The sequence below is a fragment of the Schistocerca piceifrons genome, chromosome 1 (genome assembly GCF_021461385.2).
Source record: "Schistocerca piceifrons isolate TAMUIC-IGC-003096 chromosome 1, iqSchPice1.1, whole genome shotgun sequence".
Lineage (NCBI taxonomy): Eukaryota > Metazoa > Arthropoda > Insecta > Orthoptera > Acrididae > Schistocerca > Schistocerca piceifrons.
The window spans coordinates 131,763,668-131,779,920 of NC_060138.1; positions in this window are offsets into that span (position 1 = coordinate 131,763,668).

Genomic DNA, 16,253 nt, shown 5'->3' on the forward strand with positions numbered 1-16,253 from the left:
ATGGACCAACCTAATATTTATTTCTCGTTATCGTTCAGCTTCACTCTGGATGGAACTCGTGGGTATTTTACTTTAGTTACTGTTTGCAGCAATTTGGTGTCAACAGTACAATAGAACTACAGTGATTCCGATTGTGAAATATTTTAGGTTGTTTGGCCGTGTGGTGTTCAAATTTTTTCTTCACGATCGGCGTTTCAACTCCTATGCTGGGATCTACCTCAGGAGTCACTGCTATCATGACACAATCTAATAACTTGGAGGCAAAATCTTCAGTGACAACGGGCCGTGAAAGGTTACAGAGTTGCTTAGTATTAGGTCTTTGTGCCTATATATGCTCGATAAATGTCATTTATTTATGATCGAGTTCGGCTGCCATCCCCAGCATCAAACATCGATCTTCTGTAGGTCGTCCTACTTTTCCCTGCAGTCTTCTGTTGTGTACGACTTCACACGCAACAGTAAGGAAAGGTGGGCTACAGGGTCGTGTGGCAACCATCGTCATAGGAAAGCTGGACAGGAGTAGAAATGTTCAGTAAACAAGTTAACACAGTAAACAGAAGATCTACTTAAATTGTATTTCTCCAAGGGAACGAAAACTAATTACAAATAATACAGCGAGTCCAGCTCTCCGTGTCAATAACGATGAGGCTCACTGTACTAAAGCATGAACGATGGTGTCAGAGCCGCGACTAGCACGCATCTGCGTAGTGTCAGGTAGTGATGTCTCTGCTACCGAGAGTGGGCTGTGTGGCCCTTGGGGATTGTCCTATATTGTGGCTGTAGAGGGCGCTCGTAGTCCGCAGCTGCTGGGGGCGTGGCTCAGCGGGGGTGCTTCATTGGGTCTGCCAGATCCCACATGATTGTTGTCGACATCTGACGTAAACTTACAATTTCGTTGCCAATTTTGACGCCCATGGGATGGTATCGATACATGATTCCATATTTTTTGGTGTTGTCATGTTCCTATAGGCAACTACATCGTCTGTGAGTAGCCTTACATGGCTTCCGATGTTATTCACTAGATCGTCTATATATTATCTGAGCACGTATTAGTGGACATTAATATGGGGTGTATCCACCCTCGGCCTTTATGATGGCTGGAGCTGAGTTGGGGACACTGTCAATGTGGCGTCTCAATGTAAATGGAGGAATGGCAGCTCATTCTTCCACATGAACTGAAACATGAGAAGGTAGTGAAGTTGGACGCTGGGGTCTGGAGGGGAGTCGACTCTCTAACTCACCCCAAAGCTGTTCCATTAGATTCAGATCGGGACTCTAAGCAGACCAGTCCATTTCATGGATGTTATCGCCTCAGATGTGGCTTTATGACATGGTGCATTGGCATGTTGATACAACCAGCGTCTCCGAACTGTTGCACTACTATGTGCAGTACACAGTTATGTAAAATGTCGTCATACATCCGCGTTTAACTTTTTTTTTAAGTACAGTCATTGGCTTCAACCTGACCACTCCTCCGTATCACACACTTGGCACTACACATGATGGCAAGAGTTTGCCAAACCCGAACTGTCCCACCAGATTGTCAAAGGGTACAAATTGATTCGACACTCCACGTCACTCTTTTCAAATCACAGCTCGCACAGAAAAATTTAAGGGCTTGTTTTTCCCGCCCGCCATTCGAGAGTGAGACGGTAGAGAAATGGCTTGGAGGTGATTCGATGAACCGTCTGCCAGGCATTTAATTGTGAACTGCAGACCATTCGTGAGGATGTAGATGCACTGTTCAGTGGTGTCGCTCTTACACCACCTCAAGCGCCCCTTTTATTGACAACAGAAATGTGTGGCTTATGAAGAGGGCTCGACCACTATACCCCATTCTTTTCAACCCTCTACGCACAGTCATTATGCTAGCTGGACTGGTGGTAGCACTCTGGAACTCGCGAGTAGTTCTGTCGGCCGACTTCATTCGATTTTGTACAACCACCCTTTGCAATGCTCGACGAGCTGTGTCCGTCAGTACATGTGTACCTGGTCTTCGTTTAGCTGCGGTTGTTCCTCCGCTTTTCCACTTCACAAACACATCACAAACAGTCGTCTTAGAAGAGATTTTTTACTCAGGCGACATCCAATGACTAGTCCAAGTTCGAAGTCACTGAACAGTTCTCACTGACCTATACTGCTGTTGCTGCTTCTCTACTGAGAACACAATACACGCCGCCTCTTTTTGCACTGCCAGGCCCGCGTCTCGTGACGTCTAGCGGTCAATTCCGTATTACATCTGGGTGTCCACATACCCTGATCAGTGAGTGTATACTATATAATTTAAATACTGCAGTAATAGTCCTAAGACACTTATTTTCACTGTCCCAGGGATTACCTTTAAATCTGTCAATTTTATTTCTTTAAGAGTGATCTGTTGAGTTCTACCCTCAAGGAAGTCCCGAATCCAGTCACAAATCTGGTCCAATACTCGGTAAGCTCGCATTTTGTTCACTAAACGATAGTATGGAGTTATGTCAAATGCCTTTTGAAAGTCGACCTCGTCCCCTTCCCCCACCTTCTCCTTTTCCTCCAACATCTCTGCATCCTTTAGACAGTCTGCAGGCTTGATCTTCCCCACCCCCTGGTTTTCTTCTTCCTCTCCACCCCCCGCCTGTTGCCGTGCCTTTATCGCTGTATCTCTCCCTCTCTCCACCTCCACACCCTCCTTCATCAGGGCAATTTCCAGCACCTCCCCCTCCCAGATGTTGAACTTCGCCATGACATCTACCCTTCCTTCCACCTGTAACCTGGCCTTGTCCCCCCCCCCTCCCCAGGGCTCCCTTTTTCCTCTCCCCTTCTTCTCCCAGAGCGGATTTTCCTCCTTTCCTCCCTGAGACCCTGCACCCCCTCCTCAGCTGTTTTCCTCACCCAGCCCTTCCCTCCCCGGCCCCTCTTCAGCGCGCCCCCCACCTCATCCCCATTTCGCTCCCCTCCTCGTCGCCTTCTTTCCCCCTTTTTCCTTGTTCCCCACCTGGCAGATCCTGCCAGGGTTTTATACGTTATCAGTGTGATGTGTTAATGTTGTGTTTTGGTGCGGTTATATAGTGTCCTCTAGTGACTTGGTTGTAATTGTGTGCTCGATCTGTTTTTCGTCCATGGCTATTCCATGCTAGGCCATCCATCACGTGGCTGTTTACATCATTTTACGACTTTTATACTCCGGCCGTAATTTGCCTGGTGCCTTTTAATCTAGTGTGTGTTTTTTGTGTAACATACTTTTTTTAGATTTTTATCTCCGATTTACAGTCACTGCTTTGTATGCTTTCTTTTCTTCTGTTCCGCCTTTTTTGTTTCTATATTCCACCATGTTTTCTTCTTTTATATTGTTTTACATGTTTTCCTGACTATTTATGTCTCTCAGCTAAAGAGTAGCGTTTATGCTGCTGCCAGCCCGCCCCTAATGGGGAATGGAAATTACAATAAACGAAAAAAAATCGTTTTAAAGTGAAGGAACACGACATCGACATCGGCGCCTTTGACTACGTCATTCCTGATCTCAAGAGACCGAGATGAGTTTTGCAAGATGTCTGTTTGCAGAATGCATGTTTGTTTCTGAAGAAGAGATTTTCGATCTCTAACACCGCCATAATAGGCGAGAACAAAACATTTGCTGCAAGAAGGCGAGCCAGTTCTTTCATATAAACTAACTGGTAACTCATTCGGTTCATATGCCTTTCTAGTATTGACGATTTGCTGTTTCACGATCACTAATGTAAATATCTGTCACTTCATCGATCATGCCATGACTGAAAGGAGGAAACGCATTTCAGTGTTCCGCAGTAGAGTGGTTTCGGAAGACCGTATCTATTTTTTCGGTTTTATCTCTGTCATGTTCCGCTTCAGTGCCGGTGTGATCACTAACCAAGTTTGATCACATTACTGACTTTATATAAGACCAAAACGTTTTGGAATTCTTAGTCAGTTCACTGGTACAATTTTATTTTTAATTTGATTTAACACATCTACCATTGCTCTCCTAAGGCTACTTTTTCTAGATGCAGGAATTTCATGCAACGTGCTGTGTAAAACGCATGCGAGACCGAACTCCCCATTCGCACAGTGCAAACATACCAGGCCATTGTCCAAGGGTGCAAAAAACGCAGTGCCGCTGCAGACTCTACCTGCGGTAAACGCTTCAAGTTCTATCGAGCAGAAGATGGGCGTGCACGGGTAATGGAGACAACCTCATGAATGCATGGACCCTGCATGTCAGCAGGGGACTGATCAAGCTGGTGGAGACTCTGTAATGGTGTGGGGCGTGTGCAGTTCGAGTGATATGGGACCCCTGGTACATCTAGATACGACTCTGACAGGTGACACATAGGTAAGCATCCTGTCTGGTCACCTGCATCAATTCATATCCATTGTGCATTACGACGGACGTGGGCAATTCCAGCAGGACAATGCAACACCCCACATGGTCAGAATTGCTACAGAGTTGCTCCAGGAACATTCTTTTGAGTTTAAACACTTCCGATGGCCACCCAAATCCCCAGACATGAACATTTCTGAGCATATTTGGGATGCCTTGCAATGTGCAGTTCAGAAGAGTTCTCGTACTCTTACGGATTTATGGGTAGCCCTGCAGGATTCATTGTATCGACTATCTCCAGCACTACTTCAGACATTAGTCGAGTCCATGCGACGTCGTGTTACGGCACTTCTACGTGCTCGCGGGGGTCCTACACGACACTGGGCAGGTGTATCAGTTTCTTTTGCTTTCCATTGTAAATTTCATACCGAATATACATTTGAAACCACTTTGTACCAGAAATATCTGCACTCAGCGAATCCTAGAGTAGCAGTGACTCGCCCCAGAACTTAACATCTCCCGCTGGACTCTGGGGATGAGGCCTTAGTTGAAATCGTATGTGATTGGCTGAGTCGCTGCGACGCCATGTTTATGTCACAGGTCTCTCTCGATTACTATGTTCGCAGTGCTTTTCGGAGTTAGATTACTGTTTTTAAGACTTTTGGAGACAATTAGAAGGCAATTTGAGTTATTTACAGATTTGTTATGCATTCTGTATGTGTTTGCACTTTACTTAGACTGCTTTTTGCACAAAGTTTACGCGTGCGAGATTAAATATGAGATCAAATAAGAAAGTATTTTGTTATGAAATCAGTACTGTTTTGAAGTAAGCACGATAGCAGTGGTACCATATGTAGTTGACCACCTTTAATTAATTCTGGAGACATTCAGGAGCGATGCCAGATTGTGCTGATTTTGAATGTACCAACAGAGGCGAAGGTGGATGTCGTATGCTCGTATTTCCGCGAGCCTTGTGGAAACCTACGAACTACTCTTATCTATGAAAAGTAAGTGGTTTTAACTTTCCGTCAAATATTTTGATCACTATCCTCTGCGATATTGGATGTCGCCTGTAAGTAAGGAAAGTATAAACCCGGAACAGAGAAGAACTGGGAATCATTCTAGCGAGGGTATAGGTCTCAAATTGGGAAATCCTCTGACGTAAGCGATTCTGACACAGGGCAGATTGTTATGGCACCCCCGCCTGGGCGCATCTCGAAAGCGGCGGAACTGGTCGCCTGTTCGTGTTATACTGTCATGTGCATCTATGGAAAGAGGCTGAATGGCCGTGGAACCACGAGTAGGTGACACAGTGTTGGACGTCCACGCCTTTTTACAGAACGTCAAGGTCGGAGGTTTGTCCGCTCTGTGAAGTAGAATGGGGCGCAGCCTGTAGAAGATCCGTTGACAGAGTATCATGCTGGCAAAGGAGTACGTACGGGGGACATCAGTAAGTAATGCAACACCGTTTTTTTCTGAAAGCAGATTGGTTTTATTCAGGATTCAAATACACCATATTATTCCCACTCCTTTGGTTACAAGACCCTATTTCTCAACATGTTCTCCGTTCAATGCGACGACATGTTTCATCGTCTATGACGATTCTCGTCAAAAAATTATGCCGATCAGCCTCGTTATGATCAAGCGATTCCACACAAGGGGTCCTTCAAATGGTTCAAATGGCTCTAAGCCATGCCCGAGGCACGATTCGAACCTCCGACCGTAGCAGCCGCGTGGTTCCGGACTGAAGCGCCTAGAACCGCTCGACCACAGCGGCCGGCTCAGGAGGTCCTTCGGCCTTCGTTGCACTTTATGTTCTTCTCTCAGACCGCTAGGAACCCAGCTGTGTGCAGCCGGCCAGCACGCGGGACATCGTACAGGTTTACATGACCTTGTCGTGATGATGACAGACGACTCACCATGCTTTTGTTCACTGCCAAGTCTCCCTACACAGTCTCCAAGCGACTATGAATATCTACGATGTTCTGGTATTCTGTCAAAAGAAATTCTATGACAGCTCTATGCTTGGAACGCACCTCTGTTACCGATGCCATTCTGAAGGCTACATATAGCGCCGCCACCTATCGGAACTTCATGAAGCCATGTATGTGAAAAACTGTATCCCATTTGAGTCAATTGATGTTTCAAAGTACTGCACTGAAAAGGTGTTTGAATGTTGTGCAGATGTGGTTAAATTTAGTGGAGTTAAACTTCTAACTGTTGTTATTTATAGATCCCCAGACTCCGATTTCACAACATTTTTGCTTAAGATAGATGAGGTTCTTGGTTCACTTTATAGGAAATACAAAAAGTTAGTTATATGTGGTGACTTCAGTATTAATTGTATAAGTGATTGTGCAAGGAAAAGGACGCTGGTAGACCTCCTTAATTCATATAATCTTATGCAAACCGTATTCTTTCCAACGAGAGTGCAAGGGAACAATAGAACAACCATAGACAAAATTTTTGTTCATTCCTCATTAGTAGAAGGGCATTCTGTTAGCAAAAAAGTGAATGGCCTTTCAGAGCATGATGCACAAGTTTTAACTCTAAAAGTTTTTTGTGCTACAATACGTGTTAAATATAGTCATCAGCTGTTTAGGAAAGCTGATCTAGTTGCTGTAGAGACCTTTGTAAACCTTATCAAGGAACAAGAGTGGCAAGATGTTTATAGTGCTGATACAGTAGACGATAAATATAATGCTTTCCTCAAGACCTTTCTCGTGCTCTTTGAAAGTTGCTTTCGTTAGAACGTTCAAAACAGGGTACTAGCACAAACAGGCAGCCTGGGTGGCTGACTAGAGGGATAATAGTATCCTGTAGAACAAAGTGGCAATTAGATCAAAACGTTAGACACAGTCAAAATCTAAATGCAGCAGCCCATTGCAAACAGTATTGTAAGGTGCTTAAAAAGTTATTAGGAAGGCAAAAAGTACGTGGTATGCAGATAGAATAGCTAAGTCTCAGGATAAAATTAAAACCATACGGTCAGTCGTAAAGGAAGTGGCTGGTCTGCAGAGACAGGTCGTGGATATAGAATCAGTGCGTAGTGGTAATGTCCGTGTTACTGATAAGTCGCATATATGTACAGTATTTAATAATCACTTTCTGAATATAGCAGGTGAAGTAAATAGAAACCTAGTCCCAACAGGGAATCATATAGCGCTCGTAGAAAAAAGTGTTCCGAGACTGTTACCTGAAATGCTCCTCCATGATACTGACAAGAAGGAGATTGAGTTAATAATTAAATCACTAAGGACCAAGGACTCTCATGGATATGACGGGGTATCTAGCAGAATACTGAAGTATTGTTCTATGTATGTTAGCCCAGTACTTAGCCATATCTGTAACTTTTCCTTTAGGAGTGGTCGGTTTCCTGACCGATTAAAGTACTCGGTAGTGAAGCCACTTTATAAAAAGGGAGACAGGGATAATGTTGATAATTATAGACCTTTTTCTACGCCATCGGTGTTTGCTAAAGTTATCGAGAAGGTTGTGTATACAAAGTTACTGGAGCATTTAAATTCACATAATTTGCTGTCAAATGTACAGTTTGGTTTTAGAAATGGTTTAACAACTGAAAATGCTATATTCTTTTTTCTCTGTGAGGTTTTGGACGAATTAAATAAAGGGCTGCGAACGCTAGGTGTTTTCTTCGATTTAACGAAGGCTTTTGACTGTGTTGACCACAAAATATTACTGCACAAGTTGGACCATTATGGAGTAAGGGGAGTAGCTTACAATTGGTTCGCCTCTTACTTTAAGAACAGAAAGCAGAAGGTAATTCTCCGCAATAATGAGAGTGGTAGTGATGTTCAGTCCCAATGGGATCGGTGCTGGGGCCACTGCTGCTTCTTATTTATATAAATGATATGCCTTCTAGTATTATAGGTGATTCAAAAATATTTCTGTTTGTTGATGACACCAGCTTGGTAGTGAAGGATCTTGTGTGTAATATTGAAACATTATCAAATAATGAGTTCATGAAATTAGTTTGTGGCTTGTGAAAAATAATTTGATGCTAAATCACAGTAAGACTCAGTTTTTACAGTTTCTGACTCACAATTCAACAAGAACTGTTATTTTGATCAGACAGATTGGGCATATTATAAGTGAGACGGAACAGTTCAAGTTCCTAGGCGTTCGGATAGATAGTAAGCTGTTGTGGAAAGCCCATGTCCAGGATCTTGTTCAGAAACTAAATGCTTCTTTATTTACCATTAGAACAGTATCTGAAATAAGTGACAGTCCAACACGAAAAGTAGTCTACTTCACATATTTTCATACGCTTATGTCATATGGTATTATTTTTTGGTGTAATTCTTCTGACTCAAAAAGGGTATTTTTGGCTCAAAAACGGGCTGTTCGAGCTATATGTGGTGTAAGATCGAGAACCTCTTGTCGACCCCTATTCAATAGCCTGGGAATTCTGACATTGCCCTCACAGTATATGTTTTCTTTAATGTCGTTGTTAGCAATATTAGCTTATTCCCAAGAGTTAGCAGCTTTCACTCAGTTAATACGAGGCAGAAATCAAATCTGCATGTGGAATGCACTTCCTTGACTATTGTGCAGAAAGGAGTGCAGTATTCTGCTGCATCCATTTTCAATAAGCTACCACAAGAACTCAAAAATCTTAGCAGTAGCCCAAACACTTTTAAGTCCAAACTCAATAGTTTCCTCATGGCTCACTCCTTCTATTCTGTCGAGGAGCTCCTGGAAGAGCTGAAAAATTAAGCAAATTCCAGTGTTCCATTGTTGATTTTCTTTATTTAAACTTACGAATTGTCGCCTGAATATGTTTCTTATATTTCATTTTATCTGTTTCCACTATCGTGTTATAATTTCATGTATTGACTCGTTCCATGGCCATGGAGACTTCTCCTTAATGTGTCCCACGGAACAATAAATAAATAAATAAAACACTGTCGTGTCAACCCCAGGTTTAATTTAATTATGGTAGCAGCCTGGCTTATCCATTTATAGCAAGATAGCGCCACACACTGTAAGAAACATCATCAGAAAGAACTCCGTCACAGAGCAGGTAGGGGATTGTTTAAAGATTCGCTCAACTCAAGGCCGAGATAACCTCACTTTGCCTTCCTGAGTGAGATAGTTTGACATTTGTATCTGTACAGTACTGAGGTCACTACTCATGAGGGAAGCATCTGCTCACGTACATAATAAGGCTAGGCGTAATAGAGATGTAGCACAGTGATCCTACTCGTATTCAGCATGCCTGTATTATCCATCTCTTCTTGAGAAAGATTTTACTGCAAACTAGAAAAAGTGAAGCAGGTACTTTTTCTATGATACTCGAGAGTTCTGGAAAACATAAAACATTCTAATGGTTGATGAGGAACTTGCTATTATTTTTCATACAGAGAAAGATCCACACACTTCGGTGCAATCACCATCGGAAAACATTTTTACATTATCTTAAATTTTATTGCGATATGTATTACATGATTTGCTGTTGTTACGACTCGCTGTTCACTACATGATTTACGAATAAAATGAGCAAGATGTTCAAGCAGATAGATGATTACTGCCTATCCATAATAATACATCTATTTGCCAACAGAAAGGCGGTATGAATTATTTATTACCTATGTCTTCCTATTCGTTGAGACTACATATGAAAGGAAAAAGTCTCTGACAGAAAGTTTAAGCACACAAAGTGTTTCATGCTTACTGTGTGCACTGCGTGGTGTAATAGTAATGGAAGAGGCTAAGTTGCAGGCTCGGACGGGAGACGGAAGATCGCCATTAATCTCGTTACGGCCTACCGCTCCGTCTGGAGCTCATTTTCCGGCAATTTAGAGCAGCCCTGCGGGGCTTTTCGTTTCCTCTTAAAGCAGATCCGTCAGTCCACTGTTGCGGTAGGAACAGCCTTGTCTCAGGTCTGCTTTTCGCTGCAAATAAAAGGGTAAGCTCTTTAAACTATACGAACGACAATAAATACGATATTGCAGTGCCTGTCCATGTACAGTATATTATAAATGTGAAAGTTTGTGTGTGATTATGTTTGCTACTACATCACGCTGAAACCGCTGGACGGATTTGGAAGAAATATGGAATGGAATTAGTTCATGCCCTGAATTAACACATAGTCTGCAGTACAAGATATTTATTGATTTGAAGAACAAACCACAGTCTAACCTAACAGTCGCGGCATTCCGTCTCGTTTTAGTTACCCCAAGCGATAGCTGCGTCTCAAGTGGCCAGCAAGCGACACCAATGAATATGATACCGGATAAGTGCGAATAGTAACGTTTATATTGATTTGTAACATAGTTTTTACAGAAGGGAGTGTATTTAGTAGCATAATAATCGACAGTAACCAAAAAAATTACACCTTATTTGTGATTATTTAGTTCCCTCAGGACCTTGGGAGACGCGAAACGATGTATTACAGGACAGTTTACTTGCGATTCTCTTGTAACACAAACTTTTACTGAATAATTTCGTTTTCCTCACAACAAAAAATTACTAGCACACACCTGAAAACATTCTGCAGAAAACATCGTAGGGGAAGTGGTGGTTCTTGCATTTTCGGAAATACCAGTTCGACTTGTGTTACGTAGGCCTAAGTTTTGAAACGATATGTTTTGAAATTTTGTAATGTGCTTAAAAATTTGGTAATATCTGTATTGTACGTGAGTGCAAATTAGGATTTCTGTCCTGTAGGGTGATCTGAAAACGAGTCCCGGTCCGAAACTAGTCATCGGGTACATGAAATAGTGAAATTTGCAACTCTGACTGGTTTTCCGTTGTACTCGGTGAAATGTGATATGGTAACCTCCTGCCTGCAAATCGTTCTCTATACTGGCGCCTTGCTGCTGGACTATTGCATCGTGCCTCCCCATAAATGAGATGCGTATCATCGAACTGGGCTGGAGTGCAATCAGTCATCCGGAACCTGTAAGCATCACTGGAAACTTTTAAGTAAATGTCACAAATTACAAACGCTAATAATGTTGTGTATTAATGAGAAGAGCGATTCTTTTGCTGAAGATCTAGTTCTTCACTAAGATTAGTGAGAAAACCAAGTACGCTACAGAGAAGTTGCACGAGATCTTATCAGACGCAGGTCTCCAAATATTATAATTACGAGAATACTCATGTGATAGAATTATATAAAAGATCAGTAAGTGCCTACTACAAAACGATAAATGGGGCAATGTCATGTGTGTCTTCTTTTATGAGGGCTGTTTAAAAGAAAATGTATGAAACAACACTGTGGGTATAACTGAAATCTTTATTCAAAAGTAATCACCAGCGGCCGAGCACAACTATCCTCGAGCCGGAGGATTCTGCTCTCAGAATTCCTGTGGCTGTGACAAGAGCCAGTCCTCCGCTGTGTCCATTTCGAAGTCCGAGTTGAAGCCCTTTCCTTTGAGATGTTTTTCTAGCGGATCAAACACATGGAAGTCGTAGGGTGACATGTCTGGGCAGTAGGGCAGATGCTCAATCTGCCCCCACTTGAATTTGACCATAACACTTCGTGTGACGTTGGAGACGTGTGGACGCACTTGAATCACTCCCTTCTTTGCACTTGATGGAGTTTCGTAGGCTACCGGGTGTCTCACGGTACATGTCACTGTTATGGTGTTCACGTGCTCGAGGCATTCGGTGAGTATCGGACTTGGAACGTCGAGAAAGACGGTGAGCCTCGCCTTGCCCGCCGAAGGCACAGCTGGAATCTTTTATGCGGAGGTGATGTCGCATGCTTCCATTGTCTAAACATCTCACTACGTTATCCCAAAGTGGCATATGCAAATTTCAACCGGCGTGGTTGTTACGAAATTTCGTACCTTTTCATTTGAACAGTCTTTAGAAATCCCTCGGAGAAATCATAGTACCATCTGGACTAGACAGTACAGCCAATTTAGAAAGAGCCGCCAAGTTGCAGAAAGTGTACCGAGTGACATGAAATCACTACAATAAATGAATGATATTCCGTAATGCGAAACATTGGCATTGCAATACACTTGTCTTGCATTAAGCAGTACATGTCTCACAAACTACATCACTAGGAGACCATTCAAAAACTGATACAATTGACAAGGAAGAGCGAAACTGCCCAAGGAAAATTTATAGTCCCAATATTATAAACGGCGTATGGATTAACAGAAAAACTACAGGCCTATACACAGCAGTAGACAAGTTCGCTGATGCAACACGTCGAAGACGTTTGAAGTTCTATGGTAACATCTGCAGACTGACAATACTAGATTAATAAAAAAAGACCTACTTAAGATAACACAATCAAAGAAAGTAAAAGTCACTTAGTTAGAAGAACTTAGGCCAGGGCCGGTTTATGGAATTTCCGGGCTCCCTGCCAAATCTTATTTTGGAGCCCTCCTACTTTCTTTCTAGAATGTAAGTTCGTTTGCACTTTACATTATTTTCGTGTTTATATATGATTGCTATGATTACATACATCTGGTGTCTCTCTAAAGCGTCGTCTGGCACCTTTTCTCTGGTGTTTCGCCAGATATTTGTAATTTAGTTTTAGCAACATGTAGCTGGAGTTGTTCCAAACAAATCCTGCTCATCAAGTGCTTCATACGTCGCCCATCGTCGACAAAAAGCGCCCGTTTGTTTCCCAGTACCCACAAAATGACTTTTAACTCTGAGTTTTACGTACCCATTCGATGGAATGATCCTCAGTTAGTCTAGTGCGTTATTCGTTTCATCGATATTTATTAGCAGTGCGTTATTCGTTTCATCGATAGTTCACTGCTGTTATTGGTGAAGCAAACACGTCATTCCCACTGTGGTAGTTTATCTGTCAATACCTACAATAACTGCGATAGTCAGATGCGTTGTTGAAATTAATATCGGGATACCCTGACCCAATTATACCACGAAGAGTGTTGTTGTGTCATTCCTTTTGTACATATTGATGTCGTAGCGAGTTGTAGTACGATTTATAGCATGATAAGCTGAATATCAAATCTTACGTGACGTCGTCGTGTTACTACAGACGATTATTTCAAGTCACACAGATTACCTCGTTGAGTGTAAGCAAAGTCTTGTCAGTACAACTTAACTGTAGTATTACGAGAGTGAGCTACATTATCCGACGTTACTTTTCACCTACGTATTGCAGTGCTCGTAGACCCTGTTCATACAGTACTTCCCCTACGAGTTAGTGATATCTAAAGAGTGACATAGTACACTCTCCTTTCTCATCACCCTTGCAACCTTTCACGCCACTATACTTTCCACAAGTTACTTTCCTTAACAATGGAAAACATTCAAAATCCTACTTTTCCTCAAATCCCACAAGCCTCCTACTAATACCTCCTCCTATCACCCCTCTGTCTTCCCTCAGTATCCATCCTCTCCCAATGCATCCATCAATGCTCGAACCAGCACCACCTTATTCTTGTTAATAAGTGTGGCTTCCATCCCAGATTCTCCTCAGATCACCAGCTCCTGCATCTCACTCATTTCCTATTCCACCAACTCTTTAAATCAGCTACTTTTGTTTCCCTTGGCCTAGAAAAAGCCTACAACCTTGTATAGCATTCCGGTCTCCTCTTCAAACTCCAGATACAAGCATTTCCAGTTAACTATGTCCACCTTATTGCATACTTCCTATTTAATCGTCCATCCTTGTCACTATTAACAACACCAATTCCTGCACCTTCCATCCCACTACAGGAGTGCCCCAAGACTCTCTCCTCTCCTTTAGCTCCTCTACACTGCTGATATCCCAAACTGCACTCAACAGGCCACCTCTTTCAGCATTCTGATGACACCAGTTTCTTCGCCCTCTAAGCTACAAATATTCCAACGATCCCTCCAAATCCATTTCAGTCTGTTCACCTCCTGGTGTAACCAATGGCTTCTCAAGATCAAACCCTCCAAAACCTGAGCAATAATTGTGGGATAAACAACCCAAACCTTCCACCTCCAGACTTCTACCTTATCACTTACAACTATCCAGCTGACTAACACACTCAAATATCTTGGACCAACCCTTACCCAGCAACTAAAGTGAAAACCTCGAATACTAATCATCCAACAGAAGGCTCACAATAGACTTAAACTGCTAATGGGCTGGACTTGGGATTACCCCCCTCCACTATTGTCCACACCTACAAAACCCTGACCTGACCCATCATATGCTATCTAAATGTTGCATGAATCTCCACCCCACCAAATTAGTTTCAGTCCTTCCAAATCCTCAAATGCCACACTCTCTCACTCTCTCCATCCATTTACCCTCCCCCTACTGGATCCTCTGCCATCTCATCAAATTCCCAGCCCTCCTCACCTGCATCGAACAGATCTGCATCTCCTATACTGTCTGCAAATTAGATTCCAATCACTCCATTGTCTCCCCTCTGATCACCAAACCTGGTAAGCTGCAGTGTCTTAACAAACATATCCTTCCATCCCTATACCTACAGACACTCCATGTCGTAACCCAACGCAACTTTGACCAGCTCCCTCTCTGAAACAAAGATCCACCCCAATATTTACGCTTCATACCAAATTTAACTCTTCCCCACCCAACCCACTCCACATCAGGGCTCCTTCCCTCTCCATCCATCCCCATCCCTTTCCTCGTGAAACCACTGCCCTACCCACACAACACACTACTCCCCACTCTCTGTCTTCCCCACCGACTGTCTTCCCCATTATCCACCCCAGCCTATACCTCTCATCTCCATAGTTCTATCTAACAGATCCCCATTTTTCTACTCACACCTCTCACCCATGTGGATCATACTCTCTCCTCTCATCCTAGTCAGGTCCGTCAGATTTTAAATAAAAGTGCAGTGCTTTAGTATTTTTATCTAAAAAATTTTCACTTTGTTGTGACGTGTTTTTAAAACGTATAAATTTCGAGTTTTAAAATGTACGTCTTCGATTTTTAATTTAAAATAGAAAATAATCCCAAATTTTATATTTCTGTAATTCGCTTGGCTGAAGAGGAGAGAACTGTACGGCTAACAGTCCATCCCCCATCCATAAAGTAATCAATTTTCCAGGTTTAGCCACACCATTAATATGGTCATTTAATGCAGGATCGAACTTGGCCATGTTTCTACTTGCCCTAAAAAGTTTCCATTACCCGGATTTTCCAACATTACATGGTTGGCTCTTTTTTTTGGAAGAGTTCTTTTGGCAAGGAGACATATTATGGAAAATATACTGAAGAAAACCGATCTACACCTCTTTTCTTCCTGTACTTGAAAAGTATACGAATATCCATCAGATGTATAAGGGTATGACAAGAATGAAAATTTGTGCCAGATAAGGACTCGAACGTGAATTTCCCGCTTTACGTGAGCGGTCGCCTTAGCTGCTTTGGCTGTACATGAGTCACAGCCAAACCCAGATTTCCATATGTCGTCGTTCCTGTGTCACAACCTGTACTCATACACACATTTTGTAATTCCCATACAGGGGAAGACAGTGCCCATTCCTTCGGCCATGGTCCAGAGGTACTTCCATCATTCTTCTTAACAACACAGGCACCGCAACATCGTATTTATCCGCCGACACCGGGCAAGCGACTGTCAAGTGAAAGGTCTCCCTTACAAGAAAATATACATAATACATGTGCGATTATAGGTTATAGACACATGCTTGATGACGCACGCAAGTTTGGGAGTTTGGGATTGGCCGTGGGTCGTGTTCGGATAGCCAAATGGCAAGGCGACCGTTCACGATAGGCGAGAAATCCGGGTTTCGGTCCCGGTAGTTCACAAGTTTCTACTGTTGTCATTCCGTTACACAACAGATGGATGCTCATATTTGCAACTGCGAATACATTTCATATCATCAGTTGTTTGTCTGCATGCAAGAATAGCGTCACGGCAAAAAAATTGGACTTTGTCCTCAACTAAGTCAATAAATATGTAAAAAGTAGCAAAATGTTTTTAAACCTTGGGAGCGGGAGTCTCATTCTAGC